This window comes from Cricetulus griseus, chromosome 4, assembly GCF_003668045.3.
Source record: "Cricetulus griseus strain 17A/GY chromosome 4, alternate assembly CriGri-PICRH-1.0, whole genome shotgun sequence".
Lineage (NCBI taxonomy): Eukaryota > Metazoa > Chordata > Mammalia > Rodentia > Cricetidae > Cricetulus > Cricetulus griseus.
The window spans coordinates 92737101-92757727 of record NC_048597.1 but is presented as its reverse complement, the minus strand read 5'-3'; the positions used below and the strand labels follow the sequence as shown (position 1 = coordinate 92757727).

Sequence of the window (20627 nt, the reverse complement as noted above, 5' to 3'; positions counted from 1 at the left end):
GCAACTCCACAGATGAGATGTTTTATTCAGACAAAGGCCTGTTGCTTCCTCTGCAGGAAGCTAGGCATATCAGGAAGGAAGTCTGGAATGTTCAGTGTCTCAGGGAGCGTTGTGTTTGGGCAATGTGAAGAAAGCATAAGAGTGGCTCACACTAGGTTGATTTCAGGGTGGTATGCACCTTGGTCTAAAGCATTGCCCATTCCTGTGGTGTAATCACTCCATTGTCAAGTCACAAGTCAGCTGAACACTGACTGGGAAATGTTCTATTCTGTGTTGTTTTCACAGTCCACACATAGATGTAGATGATGATGAGGTAATCATAGATTTCCAGTCATGGTGGCTCATATTTTCAGCCCTGCAGCTGAGGAATTAGAGGCAGGAGGATCAGGAGTTCAAGTTTATCCTTGACTATATAAGGAATTCAAGGCTAACCTGGGCTACACCAGAGCCTGCTTCAGAAAGCCAAAACAAAAAGCTATGGTACTGGTAAGGGCTATGTCTGAGCCTTTGGTCCCCAGCTGTTGACACCATTTTGGGTCATGAGACCTTTAGGCAACATGAGCTGGCTAGCAGAGCTGTGTCCTAGGAGCAGGATTGAAGGTGATTCGGCCCAGGATGTCTGCTTCCTGAGTGTGAGGTGAGAGAGCCCCTTCGTGCAGAGAACCTCCCACCATGACAGTCTGAAACTGTAAACTGTGAGGCCCCTCTCATAGGTAACAAACACAGCCCTCAATCACCAGCTCCTAGAAGCTTCCCATCCGACTTGTTGGATCAGCTGGCTCTGCACATGCCCCAGCTCTCCCTCACCATCCTCTGTCTTGGACCAGTCAGTCTCAGAAGTATCTGCCATGCCCTGAGGATTCTGGAGCAACTGTATTGACAGGCCACAGGGCAGGGATCAGAAACCTTTGGTTAACTGTCATGAGGGGACTGGCTCTTCCAAGGCTGGGAGAATGCACCTGAATGCAGGTTCCCAGGCTGAAGGTTGAGGCTTTACCTTGGCCAGCCTCAAGAGAAACCCCTGAGGTAGTCATTCATCAAACGACTTCCTTGATCCATAGGTCTGGCAACAGCGCGAATGCATGAATGGTTGTTGAGGCTAATTTGTTAGGTATGAGGTAACAGATACAAACTTCCCACTCAGTTGCTCAGGAATGGTCAAGGGACCTACCCAGGGTCCTATTGAGTGGATGCTTTTCTTAGCTGCCAGGTTCTTGCTTGTGAAGGAGGCTGGGCTGTGCCCCCCAGCCTGCATTCAGGATCCCAGAGACTTCTGAACAAGCTGCCCTTTTAGGAGTCAGCAGTGACCTGCTGCTTGGGCGGAGTGCGTTGCTTGGATCCAAAGTCTTGTTCATCATCCTGTTTAGCTCATTGCATTCATCATGTATGCATGAAGCAGCGTAAACAGCAGTGGACTCACCACACAGGAGAGCCTGGGGGGTGGGGGTGGCTTGTTCCCAGCAGCAGTCTCCAGGCAAGGACTCATGCCCCACTATCCTGCTCCTGGAAAGGAAGATCCTGCAGCAGATGTTCCCAGGAATTGGAAGTTGTGACTTCTGGGATGTGGCTCAGTGGCTTGAATGCTTGTCTAGAAATGCCCCAAGTTCCGAGTTCAATCCCCAGCACTGCACAAACTGGATATGGTGTCACATGCATGTCATCCTGGTACTCGCATGGGAGAGAGAGAGCTGGGCGATTAGGGTTCAAGGCTATTCTTGGCTATAATGAATTTGGGGCTAGCCTGGGATACCTAAGATTGCCTAAAAAACGAAAGAAGAAAAAGAAAGAAAAGAAAGAGAAAAAAAGAGAGAGGAAGCAAAGTTTGTGAAAAAGTGTTTTTATTTTACGAACACTGGTCTGGTGTTTCCTGCTGACCTTTCTTGGTTGAGGGAAAACGGGGTTTTCCAGTTAAATTGGGTTCAGGGCCTGGTTCTCCCTCCCCTCGGTTTGAATCCTGACTTTGTCATTAACCACAGACAGGTTGGCCTCCGTTTCCTTGAGATACACTTAGCACATCTTGGAGGACGGCGGTGGTGCCACTGGCATCCCCTCCAGCATGCTACAGGAGTCCTCTTGCACAATGTTAGGACAGCCCTATGCAGTTCTGCCACCACCCTCTTCTATGAGGAAGAAGATGCAACGAGGGCCAAAGCAAGCTGCTGAAGGCCACAGCTTGAACTTGAACCCATGTTCACAGTCTGAGATATGAGGAGTGGATGTCAAGTTGATCCTTAGGCATCAGGGAGAAGGTACTCTCCCACTTCCCCTCCCCATCCCCATCCCTACCAAGGACAAGAAAGGCAGGTTCTGGGACCATCGAGAGGAAGGGCCCACCCTACTCCCTTGCTGACTGTTTTCCTGAGGTGACATCAGTTCTGGCTGGTGAGAAGGGCTCTTCACCTGCCTGATACCAAATTGGAAGCTGTAGGGACCTGCTGGGCCCAGGACAGCGGGCACCATCTCAGGCACTTGTGGGCACCCAAGTTCCAGGGAACTCCCCCCACACCTTTACTATGACAATGCAGTGATGGCGGGGAGGGAGGTGGTTGTGACTTTCCTTTGCAAAGGAAACACACACACACACACACACACACACACACACACACACACACACTTGCTCCATCCTGCATCCCACCTCCCTTAATCAGTGTAATAAACAAGATACAGACATGGTGGCCTCAAGGGAAGCTCTGCTGTCTCCTCTTGCAAGTCACTGATTGTGACCCAGGGACCCCTGGCAGTATAGGTGCGCGGTGGCTGTTCAAACAGCCCAGGCTGGTCTGGGACTGGGGCAGGTGGCTGCTGCTGTGGAAGGTGCTGGTTCTTGGGTAGAGGCTGCAACCTGAACCCCCTAGAGTGGCAAAACAGGGTGAATGCACGCCAGAGTCAAGACTGATCCAGGATCAAGTCCCACATAGGCAGCTTGATACCCCCGTGCCTGTGGTCAAGCCTTGTCTTTCATCTGTTCATCCACAAGATGCCCCTGGAGACTGTGGAGAGACACAGGAAATGGGTGTGAAGGCACCCCTTGGGGGAGTGAGGGTCCAAGGTTGACTTCCTAATTTTCTCTCAGGGTGTCAGGACTAGAACACCCCTTGCCACACACACTGTCGAAGTTGAGCATTGCTGTCACAGTTAATACTCTTCATTTTTCTCTTTGTGTAAGTCTTTTGCTGGAGCCCTTGGCCTGTTGAAAACTGTTCCATCAAAAAAGAATAGCAGAAATGGGCCCTTTAAGAACCACTTGGTTAAGCCTTAGTTTTTAACACAGGACTTCTCAGAGCCTTTAATTGTGCAGCTCTGCCCCAGCTAATGCCAGAGATTACCCGAGGCTTCCTGTGCTCCTGAGACCTTAGTGGAGGAGGAAGCCTCTGTAGATGTGTTCGCTGACCTGAGTGGGCATGTCCCACGGCAATGAATACACACATCAGCTGTGAAGTGTCCTTTTTTAAGGTTGTTAATGTGTGTAGACACACGCTTCCAAGATGCAGGATCCGGTAGTCTTCACTGGCTGTAGGACTCGGTGGTGTGGTATAGGAGTATGGTATCTGTGCTCCTAGCACCTGGGTCGCTGATGCAGGAGGATCCCGAGTGTGGGGTCCAGCCTGGGTCCTATAGCAAGATGTGTCTCAAAAGCAAACCAAAATGAAAGAAAACCAGAGTGCAAATGTATCTGGCTGTGCAGGCTGTCTTGCATAACACTGTAGGAAATGCCCCTGGCTGCCTTTCCCACTCAGAGCTAGCTCCCTGGATTCGATCAAAAGCCTGTTCTGCAAGGTATAGGAAGTAAACTTTATATGTGCCCTCCCCTGGTTTCACTGGGCAGAGGGAAATGGCCGTGAAGTCATGTGTTTCACACACACTCTGAACAGACAAGGTGGGCAGGCCTGAAAGAGACCCCAGGAGTCTACAAACAGCAAGGTGGACAGAGAAAAGAAAACTTCTGCCATCTCCCTTTGTTCCCAGGGGCAAGCTGAGGCCCAGAGAAGGAGGTGACTCAGCCAGAGCCACAGGACCCCTTTGTAGTAGATCCCCAGCCCCAGCTGTAACTGATGAACTGTGAGGCCTGGGCCTGGGCCTGGTGTGAACTCCTGTCATAAGTGAGTGGAGATTTTTCTGAATCAAGCAAACCTGTAGAGTTTAATTAGTGAGACTGTCATAGGGCCTGGCACTCAGATATGTTTTTTCACTCTTGGTGACTGAAGAGCAGTCTAGGAGAGCTATGAGGGTGGGACCTGTGTCTCAGTGTTGAGAGAGAGGCAAGAGAAAGCAAGACACCATGCTCTTGTAGTCACATGACTGCACAAGGTCTGTCCCTTTACTATTTTTCAAAGCTGGTAATTTTGTCCTTAACATTATCAGTTTGTTGAAGTGGAATCAGGCCCCAGGGACCCTAGAGTCAGCAGCTCACTGTCTATGCTGTGGAAGACCAAGATGCTTGAACAGACCAAGGTCTGTTCTGGCCTGAGGGGCCGTGGGGGTCCCGGGCTCAGAGAGGGGAGGCAGCCAGGCGGTATGGTGGGTGTACATTCCAGCTCACACTCCTGCCAGCTTGTGCCATCCTTCCCCCTTCCTTCTCCTTTCCTCTCTCCTTTCCTCTCTCCTTTCCCTCCCTCCCTCCCTCCCTCCCTCCCTCCCTTTCCTTTCCCTCTCTCCCTCCTAGGCTATCTTAGACTGCTCACCCTGGCCCTGAACTCATTGCTCTGAGGAGAACGACCTTGGACTCCTCACCCTGCTTTCTCCTTGTGGCATTAGGATGTGATGCTTACTCCATCCACTACATTCAGTTTATGCAGTGTTAGCGTTTGAACTCAGGACTTGGTGCATATTAAGCAAAGCAGCCTACCAACTGAGCTACATCCTCAGTTCCTTCCCAGCTCAGAAGAGCATAATACACAGACTCATGTCCAGGTTGGTGGAGAGATCCTACGCCAGGGTGACTCTGGCATTCGCCAACGCCTTTTAAATCCTGGTTACCCTGTCTCTCCCAGCAGGTGCCACACCAGCCCAAGGGAGCATCCCTTGTCACACCTGGCATTAGCTTGTGACAATCCCAGTCCCTTTCCTCATCCTCTATACAGTCCAGTGTAAGCCACTGACAGGGACACACCTTGTAGGCTTGTGGAGATGAAGATGGTGCAGCAGCCATAGTTAGGTCTTGGGCTGCTCTGTGTGTTCCGTCTGTGGGAACTGGGCCTAACTGCAGTGTGTCTGAAGGGTGCAGCCTCTGGGTCCGGTGTCTTCCGTGTGGGGATGGCTGTGGGCGACTCTAGTAGCAGCGGCTGCCTATTTTTCCTGCTGTCTTCACACTGTTCAGATTTCCTTCCCACTCTCCAGGCTAAAGTATCGATGCCAGACATGTGTGACTAATTAGCACCTCTTAATTGGGGAAATAAGACCTTTTAGATGTTGTGGAAGAGGCAGCGGCTTTTCCTGTCTGACAGGTGTCAGTGCCGGAAGAGGACAGAAAGAGCATTTCCTACCAGGGGCAGCCTCCCCTTCACTTTGCCCATCCAGTTTCCCATGGAGAGCCAGACAGCTACCACAGCACAGCTCACAGCACAGCTCACAGCCAGGATGATGGCAGCTAGTATGTATTGAGCACCTACTGCGTGCCAGTACTACACAGTGCTCTGGTGGTCTTCACATCTACCTGTTATCACACCACTGTATAGGTATGGGAGCTGAGGTTCAGAGGGACCAAGTGGCCTGCCTGAGATCACGCAGCAAAACCACAGAGCCATCCCAGAGCTGCAGGCTGTGTGGTCATCTTGGGCTCAACTACAGGAGCCACGAGATGGGGAGGGAACATGAGTCCCTGGTGTGTCTGTCCTGTGCCGTGAGCCAGATTGTATGAAGCATCCGTCTCATTGGGTTTTCATAATGCCTTTCTATATATTCTCATGCAGTCTCTCCTGGGCAAACACTTCAAGGCCCAGAGACATGCAATGGATAACCAGGTCATGTGGCATTGGACTGGGGTCCAGCCAGCTCTGAGTTCCCACACTTGTCCTTCCAAGTTGAGCTTGGTATTTCTGAACCTGTCCCCACATAGTAGAAAAGACAGGTGAGACTGGCATGCCTCCATGGGCAGCCTCTGAGACACAATCCACACATTTCTGCTTCCTGGGAACTCCGGCAGGCTTCAGAGATCTCAGGGTGGGGTGTCAAGGCCCCTCCCTGTGACTGGCCCTGGAAGGGCCTGGGGAAGATGGAAGCTTAGAGGGTTGCTGGCTTCTGGAGGAACCCTGATTGCTGGGGAGACCCTAGGAAGTGGAAGGGCATGTGTGGTGGGAATGGAGGACAAACCTCCAACCCGAGACAGGCTTGGCCTTGGACGCTGACTCTCCTACCTGCATGCAATGTGGCCTTGAGTACATTGTGCAGCCTCTCTCAGCTTGGTCTTCTGCAAGAGCCGTTTACCACTGTCTGTACCCAGGATGTATAGGTGATGGCAGACAGCATCTCTGCTTAACAAGTGTCTGTGACAAGGTGGTGTATCTTCTTGGGGCTGGGAGGGGGTTAATAGACAACAGGAGAGAGAGGGAGCAAATAAGGCCAATAGAGGCCCTGGGAAAGCCCAGGGTGGGGGCAGGATGAAGGATGTAGCTGTGGAGGAGGCATCTAGGGGATGGAAGAATATTCCAGCATGGAGACTGCTAGTGAGACCATGCTGTGGGTGACTGTGCTTATGGCCAGGGGTTGGTGAATGAGAAGAAGAGCCACTGTGTGTGACAAATTCCTCTGTTTCCAACAGGACACTACTGTTGTCTCAAAACATTTGTATTAAGAATCCAGGCGTGTTGGGATTCACCATGCACAGTTGACAGCAGCAGGGTGTTGTATGAGACAGGGTGTTGGGGGAAGTGAATGAGTCTTGGTAAGGCTGGGTGATGGCTTGGGGTTTAATCTGTGTGTAATGGCAGGCATGGGAGGCCCCTGAGCAGATAGCGTGGTGGGAATTCATGGCTGTATTCCATGCTGCTTCCATGAATTGCACTGCACTTCTTATGAAGTTACTGTCTCCTGGTGAGGACGTGGCTGTGTGGAGGAAAATCAGAATGGTGGCGTTCTCCTTCAAGCCTTTCCTGGGGTTTTTGTGCGCTCCAGGAGTAAACTGTCCCTGCATCTTGATTTCTGGAGCACTTGTTCAAATGTAAACTTGGGGTGCTTCTGGATGGGGTGGGAGCTGGGCCTGGCTGTGTATGTACACCTGTGATCCCAGAAATTGAGGGTCAGATGGAGAGGGATCAGTAGTTCTGGGCCAGCCTGGGCTATATAGGTATAGTTCTGGGCCAGCCTGGGCTATATAAGTAGTTCCAGGCCAGCCTAGGCTAAATGAGGCCTTTCCTTTTCTTTTCTTTTCTTTTCTTTTCTTTTCTTTTCTTTTCTTTTCTTTCCTTTCCTTTCCTTTTCTTTCCTCTTCTGTTCTTTTCTTTTCAACTGTGCTAGATATAGGTTTATATTTTACAGTAACCCTTGAGCTGGGTGTGATTCTGTGGGGAGCACACTCCCTCAGTGTGTTCTAGGCCTTGGGTTCTATCTTCAGTATTGTAAGGAAAAAAATAACCTTAAAACTAAATTTGACTCTTCAGATTTTTGGGGTGACTCCTTTATAGCTGCCCCAGCCTCTCTGGAGCCATCTGGAGATGGTAGTTATTTAGAGAGATAGCGTGTGAAACTGGGTTCTCATTTCTCCCTTGAGTGTGGCCCATGGTTCTCATTTGGATGCCGGTTTTGGGACAGCCCTGCTGCTCTGTGCTTATGGTTGCCTGGGCATGAACCCGTCCTACCTCCGCTCTGCACAGCTCCGTGGCCCTGGGTGACACTCAAATTCTCTTTTTGAGCCCCAGGTCTCCTTATAAAGAGTAATGGGGTGGGGAAGACATAATGGTGCACAGGAGGCAGCTTTTTGAGATCACATAAGCATTGGGCTAGACCCTTCTCAGTTGTGCTATTGTGCGTGGCACACCACCCACACGAAAACCCCGGGAGGGGCATGTGCACTGCAGCAGCTCCTGGTTGCCTAGCAACAGGAAGTCCTCAGTGGAGGGTGTTCTGATTTATGAGACTATTTTACCCCAGGGTGCACCACGGGTTGGACACTCAGGAGGGCAAGCAGGAGGCATCGTGCATCTTGGGTGTTCATTCTCTTCCCTTAACCTGGACCAGCTTCCTGAGGGTCTGGCTTTGAAGTAGGTCTTTTGGGTCCCTAAGGTCTGAGGGGAGCAGAGTGTCACCCTCCACAGGGACTGTCCTTATGAAGTCTAGAACACCCTCCAGACACAGGCAGGGAGGTCTGTTACAGTTTTGTTTTGTTTTCCAGAATGTCTTTTATTTGTTCTTCGACAGTTTTATACACATTACCTTGAACACATCCCAGAGCCTCCACTCCTCCCTCATGACACCCCAAACATGTCTTCCTCCTGACTTCATGTTCTATTTTTTTTTTTAAATAATAAACTGGCCGGTCAGGTGGTGGTGGCTCACTCCTTTAATCCCAGCACTCAGGAAGCAGAGGCAGGTAGATGTCTGTGAGTTCGAGGCCAGCCTGGTTTACAGAGTGAGTTTTAGGACAGGATCCAAAGCTACACAGAGAAACCCTGTCTTGAAACACACACACACACACACACACACACACACACACACAAAAAAAAAAAAAAAAAAAAAAAAAAAAAAAGACAAGAGAGAAAGACAACAACTGACGAGCTGAGTGCAGTTTGTGCTACCCTGGCAGTGTTGACTGTCCTTGCTGGCTTGGTCTTGTGCAGGTGATCGTGGCTGCTGTGAATCCATGTCCTGAAGACAGAGCTCCACAGCATTCCTTCCCATCCTCCATCCTGTATGTTCCTTTAGCCCCTTCTTCCTAGGCATTCCCTGAGGCCTGGGAGCTGAGGGTATCCCTGGCCTGAGCACTCACAGTCCCCTCATTGCTTGATGAGCATTACCTGTCACATTATCTAATGCGACAGGAGACTGTCCAAGCAGCGTTAGTCAGTGGGTGAAACGTAATATTTGGGAGGACGGTAGAGGGTTTGGCCACAGTTATTTGCTGGCCTCTCACCCACATCCATTTGCAAACGAGGAAAGGGGCCCTTTCTACACTGGGAATAGCCTGTGCCATAGATGCGCCTATGGGACAGACGCTTCCAATACAGCATAACGATGGTATCATGTGGTTTGTGGAATACTGTACTGAAGGTGAAAAGTAGGCTGTTTATCCTGTGCTGAGGCCAAGCTGGATCCTTTCACACTTTCTTGATCGAGACCCGGTTCAGGATGTGGGGGCAACAGTGATTACGACAGGGATCCCTCTGCCTCTGTCACTTTCTACCGAACCAGTGATTCAGGAGTCTGATAGACACATGGACGGTGTAAAGGGTTAGGTGGGTAGATGGGAGCCCCGTGAGTCACCAGTTCTGCTGACAGGGAAAAGACTGGGTTTTGAGTTGCCTTTGGTGTGGAAGGGAGGCCTGCCTGTCATGGGAAGGATTTAGGGAATTGCTGTGTCCACTTTGAATGGAACCCACAGGGTACCATGAGAAAGCTTCCCCCTGCATAGCTTGCTCCACCGTCTGTGAAATGATCTCAGGTGGATGTGGATGCTGCCATGTGAGATGCTGGGATCTGAGCTCAGGTGGATGTGGATGGTGCCTGGGAGATGCTGGGATCTGAGCTCAGGTGGATGTGGATGGTGCCCTGGGAGATGCTGGGATCTGAGCTCAGGTGGATGTGGATGGTGCCCTGGGAGATGCTGGGATCTGAGCTCAGGTGAATGCTGCCTTGGGAGATGCTGGGATATTTACCTGTTTCCAGCCCTCCCCTGCTAGATACTGCCTGGGCCCAGACACCATCATTTGCCTTGTTTCTTCTATGCCCCAACACAGGCAAACGCTGTCCCCACAATGTCCACTCCGAGTCTGGACAGCAGGACATTTTGGATTAGAGTTTACTGCAGTTTTGTCACTTGTGAGCTCTGTGGTCTTGGGCACGTGAATTAACCTGTCTGAATCTTGGTTTCCTATCTACACTGGGGGTGCATAACAGTACTTATGTGCTTTACCCCTCCCCCTTCCTCTCCACTTCTCTCTTGCCCCTCCCTCCCCCAGGAGGCTCAGAGTCCTGCACCTGAGGTAGATAGATGTCTGGTCTTCACAATAGGAAGCAAGTCTACTGCTAGCCTCATTTCTCAGTGGAGGAAAATAAGTCTCCAGGACACCAATTAACTTATGTGGGCTCTGGTGCCAGGCAGAGGTCTGGGTTTCAAAGCCATTGTCTGGTTTGCATTCTGTTGCTGTGTAGATACACCATAACCAAAAACAACTGGGGAGGAAAGGGTTTATTTGGCTTACACTTCCACATCATAGTCCATTATGAAAGGGAAGTCAAGGCAGGAACCTGGAGGCAGGAGCGGATGCAGAGGCCATGGAGGGGTACTGCTTACTGACTTGCTCCTCATGGCTTACTCAGCCTGCTTTCTTATAGAACCAAGGACCACCAGCCCAGAGATGGCCCCACCCACAATGGGCTGGGCCCTCCCACTTCTGTCATTAATCAAGAAAATGCCTTACATGTTTGTCTATAGACAATCTGATGGATGAGTTTTCTCTGTTGAGGTTCCCTCTTCCCTGGTGATGATAGTTTGTGTCAAGTTAATAAAGACAAGTGTGTTGTCTCACCTCCACCTCCACGGCAGTTCAGAATCTCTCCTCTGGGTCTTCCCCCTCACCCAGGCTCCATTAATTAGCCAAGCCTGCCAGAACCCAGTGTGGGTATGCATTGATTAGCCAGGCCTGCCAGAGCCCTGTGTGGATATGACCTATGACCTGACAGTATCAGTGTCATATAAGACCCAAGCAAAGCCAGGGTGTGTCCCCCATAGGAGGTCAGACCCCCAAACTCAGGGGGGCTCCCTTTTGGCACCTGCATCACTCCCACCCCAGCTTTTGACATTCCTTGGGAGGGTGCAGCTGGGTTGAGTCCTTCTCTTTAGGGATGCTGAGTCCCTGAAGCCACCTGACGGCACAGGCCCTCTGAGGCTGGGGCCCAACGTGGATTCCCTAATTATCAATGGAAGCGGTGCCCCACTGCCTGTCACATTCTATAAATAGGGAACTGGAGGAAGACTTAAATGCCACCGGCTCGTCTCTGGGTGGGGGAGTTAAAAACAGCTTCCACAGAGCCAGCCCTGCGCTGGAGGCTGAGGGTGGGGACAAGCAGGGGCCCAGATTGGACCACATCCATTCCTGTGGGCCAGGCCTTCCCTGGATGGGACAGTGACTCACCCAGGACACATGATGGCCTTGGTACCCAGGGATGTTTGTGATAGGGAAAGGTGAGCTCCGGTGACCCCAGCCTGTGCTTTCCCAGGAAGGAGGCAGACAGCAGCCTCCAGTGCCCCTTGGAAACTTCAGGAGCCCCATAACCTGCAGAAGCCACATCCCCACCCCTAAAACAAGGTCCTGGGTAGCTTCAGGGCCCTTGGAAACCAGGTTGTAGAGCAGTACTGTCCCCCCAGTGGAGACTTGTTTCCTGCTCCCAAATGCAGAACCTAGTGAAACATTTGAGACATCACCCAGGTTTCCATGTCCCACTGGCTGGAATGTCTTTTGTGGGCAGTGTGTGGAATATAAGTAAAATAATAATAATAATAATAATAATAATAATAATAATTATTATTATTATTATTATTATTATTATTTCAGTAGTTTCTACTATGTCTAGGTTCAGAGAGGTGAAGCCAAAGGATCAAAGCTGTGTGGCCAGTGGGTAGTGGGGCCTAGAGCTGGGTCCTTCAACTGCTACTGCAAGTCCACAAGCTGCTCAAACCATAATCTCCAACCCCGTGTGTGTGTGTGTGTGTGTGTGTGTGTGTGTGTGTGTGTGTGTGTGTGTGTGTGTGCATGCGCACCTGCCTGCCTGCCTGCCTGCCTGCCTGCCTGCCTGCCTATGCTTGCCTGCGTTGGAACCCAGGGCCTCCTGTCTGCTAGGCAAGCTCTGAGCACCACTCCCAACCATGTTTTCTTGACAAGGCCTCACCACAAACAGAGCCCTGACTTCTTTATAAGGAAGCATTTGAATCCTAGCCTTCCCGAGTCTGAGCTTGCTACCTCTGTCACCTGGGAGCCCTAGAGAGGGTGTGGAGGCCACCTTGCCTGGACTCTTAAGTCTCCTGACCTGGTGTCTCAGTAGTCACTGTCCTTGGGACTTTAGGTCTAGGAATAAGGAGCAGGGAGTGGAGAGTATGTCTCTACCTCTGTCTAGAGCAAAAATTTCAAATTTGATTTTTAAAAATTATTTATTATTTTTATTTGCAGGCAGGTGTTTTGCCTGCATGTATGTCTATGTGAATGTGTCACATCTTGTAGTTACAGACAGTTGTGAGCTGTCATGTGGTTGCTGGGAATTGAACCCGGGTCCACTGGAAGAGCGGTCAGTGTTCCTAACCGCTGAGCCATCTCTCAAGCCCCCTCAAATTTGATTTTTACACTCAAGTGTCACATTGATGAGACAGGCCAGTGAAGGGTCTTATATGTGGGACAGTGGGCAAACAGTTGGTGCTGAGAAATGAGAACCAAGTCCAGTGGGGACAGTTTGAGATCCCAGGAGCTGAGTGACCCTAGTCTGCTGCCCACTAAGAGTCCCTGAATTATTATTATTATTATTTTTTGCCCTGCCTGCAAAGCTTAGCTTCCATGTTTAGCTGCATAGAGTAGGCACCCTGTGTTTGCTTGGAAGTGGGTAGTTTACGAGTTTACGAGCATGTGAAGGGACTACTGGTATAGGTTGGAGCTGCTGGGAGGGAGGGTGGAGTGCAGTGACACAGCCCCTGCTGCCAGTCCTAAGGTGCGGAAGGCATCCGGGAACTGGTGTGGCTTCTCACCTGGATGGCTACATGGAGGATCCGCCAGAACCAGGCCTGAGGGATTCCAGGACCAGCTGGCATGGGATGATTGACAGTCTGGGACCTCCAGCTGCCTGTGAGTGGGAGTTCGGTGTCTTGAAGAGTCTTGTCTTATCGTGGGAGTCTGGGAGGATCCCGTCACCTTGGGTGCTGCCTGCTCTGCAGAGCCTGCCCTCCTTCTTGTACAAGCCTGCTGCAAGCTGCTGCTGTCACTGCTGCCGAACAGTTCCTAAAAACCCCTCCCACTCCATAGCATCCCTACCAGGAATCCTAGAGCAACCCAGTTTCTGCAAGCTCTTAGTCAGTCTGTCAGTCATCCTGCCTCTTAGGCTTGAGAGGCAATTTCTCTGGCCCGCTGAGCCGAAGATCACAGTCACACCCGAGCATTTCCCATGTGCCTGTCACGGTCTTCCACACTCCCTGTGACTCACTAGCCCCCTCACTGCCAGCCTCGATGCTGGACATTGGAGGTTCTGAGAAGTGAAGTGACCCACCCAGAGTCACACAGCTTCTAGAGCCAGGAAGCTAGGATCAAGGTCTGGGTCAGCTAGACCCCCAAGGAACCTGTGAATCAGTGCTTGCCTTCAAGGCTCTCACAGATGATGTCCTTTACCTCTTCACTCCTGGAATTCCTGGAGAGAAGAGGGGTGCTACAGAACGGGCAGTTGGGTGCTGCTCCCTACTGTGCCCCTTTTCTTCTTGTTGCTGGCTCCCCAGCTTCTCTCTCTCACCTCTCTGCACTTCATTCTGTTGCCTCAAAAGTTAGACCCTGGAAGCCCCTTCCTTCTGTGGGGCTTGAGGGGCAGTTGCCAATTGGTTGCAGAATCCAGAAGTTGGAGCTATGCCAAGTGCCCCCTCGCCCAGGGCCCTCCGCCCTCGGACTCACACAGTCCTCACTGTCTAATAGATAATACTGTAGTAATCACCACAGGTCATCTATAACACTTCCGGTCATCTGCAACACTGCAGTGAGCACCACTGGTTATCTGTAGCACTGCAGTGAACATGACTATAACACTGCAGTGAATACAACCGGTCATCTATAGCTCTGTAGTGAACATGATTAGTTAGTTATCTATAACACTGCAGTAAACACCACCAGTCATCTGTAACATTGCAGTGAACGCGACTATTTATCTATAACACTGCAGTGAACACAACCAGCCAGCTATAACACTGCTGGTCATCTGTAACATAGCAGTGAATACCACTGGTCATCTATAACACCACAGTGAGCACCAGAAGTCATCTATAACACTACTGGTTTTCTGTAACACTGCAGTGAGCACCACTGGTCATCTATAGCACGGCAGTGAGCATGACTATAACATTGCAGTGAACACAACTGGTCACCTATAACACTGCTGGTCATCTGTAACATTGCAGTGAGCACCACTGGTCATCTATAACACTGCAGGGAACGCCTCCTTGGGACAGAAAATCTTCCCAACTAGTGTGGCTCTGAGGGCCAGGGGATCCAGGGCCCCTCTTCCCGCACCTTTCTGTCCTTGCTCTTTTAGACTCTCCTCTACTGACTCTGCCATGTCACTATCGTGTTCCCACAGCAGTCTGGTAGTTTCTTTTTTTATTTACTTTTCTATTTTGTATCTCTGTGTGTGTGCTGTGGTGTGATGTGAAGGCCAGAGCACTGGTTTTCTTCTGCTATGTGGGTAGCCGAAGTCAAACTCAGGTCATCAGGTTGGTGGTAAATATCTTTACCTGCTGATCCGTTTAGCTGGACCTTCCTCTGTTTCCAGTGACCACATGGTTTCATTTCCATACATCAGTGGGCTGCTGTATGTGAACCAGATACACTTACAGAATAGCCATGGGGTATTATTTTCTGTCACTCACAATGGTGGATTGCTTCTGGGACATGTTTACTGTGTGATTGTGGATGTGTCTTCCATGTGTGTGCACTTGTGCATATTAGTGTGCTTGCCTCTATATTAGTGTGTGTGAGTTGAATGCTTGAGGGTATTTGTGAGCTCTTGTGTATGCATACACATGTGTGCACACAGTTTGTAGTCTGTACTTGTGTGTGTCTTCATTTGAATGATGTGTGTGGAAAATGTGGGCTTTGTAAATTTGTTTGTGTGTGTGTGTGTTGGGGTGCACACATTTGTGTCTATCTGTGTGTAGGTAGGCATCTACATTTGTACAGATCAGTTTTGTGAATTAGGGACACTGGGGATGGAGCCACATGGTGACATTATAATGTCAGCAGCCCTACAAGTCATGGCTAAGCTGGTGGCCATGTCATGTCCAGGAGAGACATTACTCTCACTTTAGAGGACTGAGGTTGGTCCTGAGGCCATGGTGACACTCCCAGCTTGCTGCTTTCTGGTGGGGTCACACTTCTGCGCTGGCTGCAACTCTGTCGCCTGACTAGTTGTCCTTTGCCCAAAATAAATTGGGAGAGTTGACGTGTGATGTTTGAAAAAGGAAGTCAAGTTTGGCTCACTTGGGCTGTTGTAAGAATCTCTGGGGTGAGGAGGAGGAGGAGCCACTGGGGAGGAGGGAGAGAAGGCATGGGGGTGGTGAGGAGGCATGGGGAGGAGGGAGAGTGGAGGCATGGGAGTGGTGAGGAGGCACTGGGGGAGTGGATTCTCTAAGAGGAGATGGTGGAGACAGCATAGTCTCAGGCTTTTGTGTAATTATTCCTCCCTAAGCTTGGCTTCACCAGCACATGTCACAGAATGCACAGGAGGCAGAACTGGAGGGCATGGCTCCCTCTCCCTCCTTCTGCCCATGGGCTCCTGTGGGCTTTCTCTTGTTGGCTTGGGCCAGGCTAGGCTGGGCCATACAGTGGCTGAGGTGTGTTCATGGCATTTTCCACTTCAGATATTTTCTTAAGCTCTACTTCTAAGGATGTAGCCCTAGCAGAAGCCAAGAGAGCTTCTAAACTCTTATCTGATACAGAGTGCAGGCCCCATGGTCCTGAGGGACCCAGCCTCCCAGCCCAGCTGTCTCCTCCCTTTATAGCCTTCCCGAAAGCCAGGCTTGCACACCCGATCCCAAAACCAAACCCTCCTCCTGTAGGCCAGCTGCCTGGCGTGAGCCTGCCACTTTGGGAAAAGCTTGTCCCACAGAGACAGACAGGGCATCTCTGCCAGAGCTGTCTTGCCATCGCCTATGTGCTGTGGTGATGGCTGTCCTGCTGTGCAGATCTGAAGCCCAGATCTCTTTGTGATGAGGTTCCTTCCCTAGCTGCCCTCACGGGGGTGGAGGGTCGGTGTGTGTGTGGGTGACCTGGCAATGTTGAGGACACTGAGGGAACTGTAGGTCTTACTTGAATGGTGAATCTATTAAGCATGCTGTTACAGTATTTGTTAAGATGCCTGGGCAGCCTTTCTACAGATGTGGGCAGCATCTGTAGAACTGTCTTTAGCAGACTCCCCCAACACCCTAAGCACCCACATCTCATTTTCCAGATGTGGAAACTGAGGTTACAGAGGGTCATTGCTGCTAGCAACTAGCAGAGCTGGCTTTGTACAAGGCTGCTGGGTCACAGAGTCATGCTTAAAATGGGATATCAGGACAAGTCCATATCATGTCTGCAGTGTGAAAGGTTGAGGTTTGGGTTGCTCGTGGCTAGACCCTATTAGCGGATCTACCAAGTGTTTGTAAAACTGGATTTAGCTCAAGCCCCCAGAGGCAGGGGTGGGGTGGGGGCATCTCCTCCTTATTTGAAGCCACAGAGGGCCACTGAGACCATCAGTCTCACCAGGAGAGGAAACAGAGGCTTGGAGAAAAGGAGTGTTTGGCTGGAGGTCATCTAGGATGGAAGCAGAGTGCACACAGGGGTACTCTGTACTCTGTACAGAGGTAGAACCGCAGAGCTGTGGCCGGGATGGGCCCATCCAGCCCTCTTGGTTCTGTGTCCGTCTGTCTCTGCCTGGTTGGGCTTGTCCTCCAAGTATCAATCTTGTCCCTTCCTCTCTCCCTCCTACATGGTTAATCGGTGCCCATCACTAAGTGCTCTCGTCCTGCTTGGCCCTCCATCTATCTGAGAAATGGTTACTGAGGTCCAACAGTGCCCTAGAACCAGAAAAGTCAGGGATGTGAGCACACTTGGGGATCCACCAAACCCAGGGTCACGATCTAATCCTACTGCTTTCTAGACATGCAGGTGATCTGGAGGTCAAGGAATCCCGTCTCTGGCCCTCAGTCTCCTCCCCTGTGAAATGGGTCCACGCAGGGGCTTCTTGCATCACAGGCTCCTTGGGATGAGTAATGAATGCAACCTTGGTGTTTCCAGGTCTGACCTGAGCATGGGAGGGGACGTTGCTTTGGTGTACTGAGACAGAGCAGGTGTCCCCATGCCAGTTGGATCCATGACTTCATGACTCCCCATATAGCTGGAGTGTAGAGTGGCTGGGGGTGAGGGGCAGGCTTCTCAAATTCTTTGGAACTGCGCTGTCAGCTGTGGCCGCTTGACTCAGGGCTCTTTCTTAGGAGATGTGTCAGACACTCCAAAATAAATGCAGGCATAGTGTTCTCCCTATTGTTCCTCCACAGTATCAACTTGCCCTGGTTTAGGAACTTATTCCTACCTTACTCACATATATACATGCATATATATATATATGTATATATGTATATATATGTGTGTGTATGTGTATATATGTATGTATATATGTGTGCATTATATATATATGTGTGTGTGTGAGCATACATATATGTGTATATATAATGCACATACATATGTGTATGATACATATATATATATATGTGTGTGTGTGTGTGTGTGTATGTTTGTGGAGACTTGTATCACCAACACATTTATTTCACAACTACTACAGGCCTGGCATCTTCCCAAGGGCTTGGGCTGTGGATCTGGAGTCAGCAAAACAACGCCTGAGGGCACACACACGGCCTTGCCAGCCTCCTAGTTGTAATCCAGTTTTACAGCACACATCCCAGGTTTCTGTTTACTTTCCGGGTGTATTAGTTAGTTCTCTATTACTGTGAAAAGACACCCCAACAAAAGCATCTTCAGGCTCGGAGCTGGCAGGAAGGCATGGCAGCAGGAGAGTGAGGTCAGTCAGCAGCCAGTCTGGAAGTAGGGAGAGATGGATGGATGCCGGCTCTCAGTTAACCTCCTCCTCTTTGTTTAGTGCCGCCATCATGTAGGGTGGGTCTCCCACCTAGGTTAACTCCCTCAGGGACATGCCCAGATTCTAGTTCCTGTCAAGCAGACAATCAGTATTGAACGTCACACTAGCCTTCACCACCCTCTTAATAATGGTGGTGTAATTGTTAGCCCAGAGACCTCCAAAATGTGGCATCTGGTTCTCTGTGGAAGCTTGGTAGCCCTGGGTAGATTAACAAATGAAAAGACCCCTTCTGCAACTTGTCCTTAAGTCATGTGAGGGGGTGGGATTTGCTTTATCCAGTTTCATCTCAGGACTCATCCAGAAGGGGAAAGGCCAAGCGTCCCTCTGGTGTTAAGTAAAGTCACAATCAGCAAGGAGTGTCCCCTCTCAGCACACATGTTCCACTTGCCCAGGAACCTTCTAAATGTTTTCTGTGATTACACTCATGAATACTTGTTTGCTCAGACAAAACCTCTTTCTTGGCACACTGTTGCTAGGACCCTTTTAAATTCTGATTTTATGTTAGCTGGTGTTCAAGACACATCTTTCTGTGATGGCAAACATTCTGCATGAGTGTTGTTTCCATCTCACAGCCTGGTCCCCACCCTCTTCACAGTTCAGGCTGTCATTCCTGTTTTTCAGTGAGGGCCAGTCCTGTTGGGAACGGCTGTGTTCTGGAACCTGGCAAGTGTGCTTGTTCATATCTCCCTGAGATGAACTTCTGCTGATTCAGCTAAACCTACAGATTTTAAATCGGGAGACATATGTCCTAACTTGTTTCAGCACAAACCTTAGAGGTGTGTGCTGGCTTGGTCTCTCGGGCATAAGCATTGGGGAGGACCTCCCGCCTGCCCATTGTGGTCCTGGGCCTGGTGAGTTGCTGGGCTGGGCCAATGGCCTTTCAAACCCCAGATTCCTGAGGGTTTCAAAGTGTTTGTCCTTATCAGAACCTCCTGGAGCATTGTGGGAAAGGTAGAGAAAGTGGGTGTTGGTTGGGCATCTGGAGAGAGCTGTGAATCCCAGAGGTGTCTTCCAGGCCCTGCCTCTCACCCATCTTGGAAACCGACAACTACATTCTGCTCAGTTCCTGTGCCTCAGTTTCTAAGTGCAAAGTGAATGGCTTCTGAGGAGCCTCTTGAGTCGGAGGTGTAGGAATTGGCTCCTCTTATTTGGAATTGGCAAAAAACTATGGCAGCGATTGGGATGTTGATGGCTCCATCCCACCTAGACCCAGCTCTCCTGCCCTCCTTTCCATTGCTTGTGTATGCTTTTTTGTGTGTGTTTGCGCCTACTTTTTTTGTTTGTTTGTTTTTAAATTTTTGAGAAAGAATCTTGCAATGAAGCTCTGGCTAGCCCGGAACTCATGATGTAGCCTAGACTAGCAGTGAACTCATGGCAATCCTCCTGCTTCAGTCCCATAAGTGTTGGGATTACGGGCATGAATCAACTCCTCCAAGTTTGTTGTCTATTTTCAGACATGTCACTAGGGGACATGGGTATCTTTTTCAGGTTCTTTGTTATGTAAAAGCATTTAAGGGAGGGTTCACTCTGTTGGGATCTGAGGGAGGAAATAACAGTGCAGGGAAGGTGGAGGCCTTGCAGTGGCCTGGCGGCAGGGAAAGGACAGAGGAGAGAGGAAGGACCTGTTTCCTCCCTCAGAGGCCAGGAAAGCAGGGCTCAGCATTTAGTCACTGGAAACAGGGAGGCTTCAAAGGGAAGGAGTATGAGGTCAGGGGAGTTAAGATCTGTGTGGCTGTAGGAGGGCAGAAGCCATTGGCTTAGGCTCTGTGAGCCCCTGCAGGGAGGGAGGGGCTTTGGGGTGTCTAAGGAGAGATGTCTACAGGGCACAGCTCTTCCTTCTGCCTCCTATCCTGCCTTCAGGCTCATCCTGTCTCCTTCTCTCTGCTGGAATCACATATTTTCCTTATCACCAGAGGTTTCAGCAGCTTGTGTAAAGGAGACCAAGGCAAAGGGCTGTGGTGACTCTCCAGCCATGACGTTTACGTCACAAGAAGCCATGTTGGTATTCCTGTCTCAAAAAGGGGGCCCTTGGCAGGGAAGGTCCCCGATGTCTGCATCAGAAAGGTTGCTGTTGGCCACATATTGTGCCATCTGCACCAGAAGAACATGACAGAGATGTGCTCTGGACCTGGTGACACCTGGGAGGCGGCTGCAACAGAGGGGCTTTGCTTGCTTGCCTGTCTGCTTGCCCAGTGTCACTTGTGCTTCGTGAGCGTGGGCAGAGCTGAGACAAAACTCAGTCAGCAGGGGGAGCTTGCCTTCAAGCAAACTTTGAATGTAAGGTTTCTAGAAAGCTTAAGCGTTGCAAGTCCTCTGGGAAGTGACTGACTAGGGCCTTGCAGCTATGAGAACTGCCACGAAAGTCTCAGCATTGAGGTGGGACAGTTAGGAAGGGGTGACATCTGCTCAGTGTGGTGCCAGGCCCTGGGATGTGTCCCATGACCTTGGATGCAAAAATACAAACATGGTCCCAGCTGGAGCCACCCACCACCTTACAGTGTGTCACCGTCAGTCTCCTGTGCTAATCACAGGCTGGGACAGCCATCGGCTTGTCTCAGGCCACACTGAATGTCTAGGGAAGTGCTCATGGAGAGGTGACAGTC

At 50.4% G+C, this 20627-nt stretch overlaps 1 protein-coding gene across 3 annotated transcripts in view; it reads left to right on the top strand.

Moving 5' to 3' along the window:
* The window catches only part of Kiaa1671 (KIAA1671 ortholog), a 91269-nt gene that overhangs the window by 59401 nt on the left and 11241 nt on the right, over nt 1-20627 (top strand). The window lies entirely within an intron of this gene.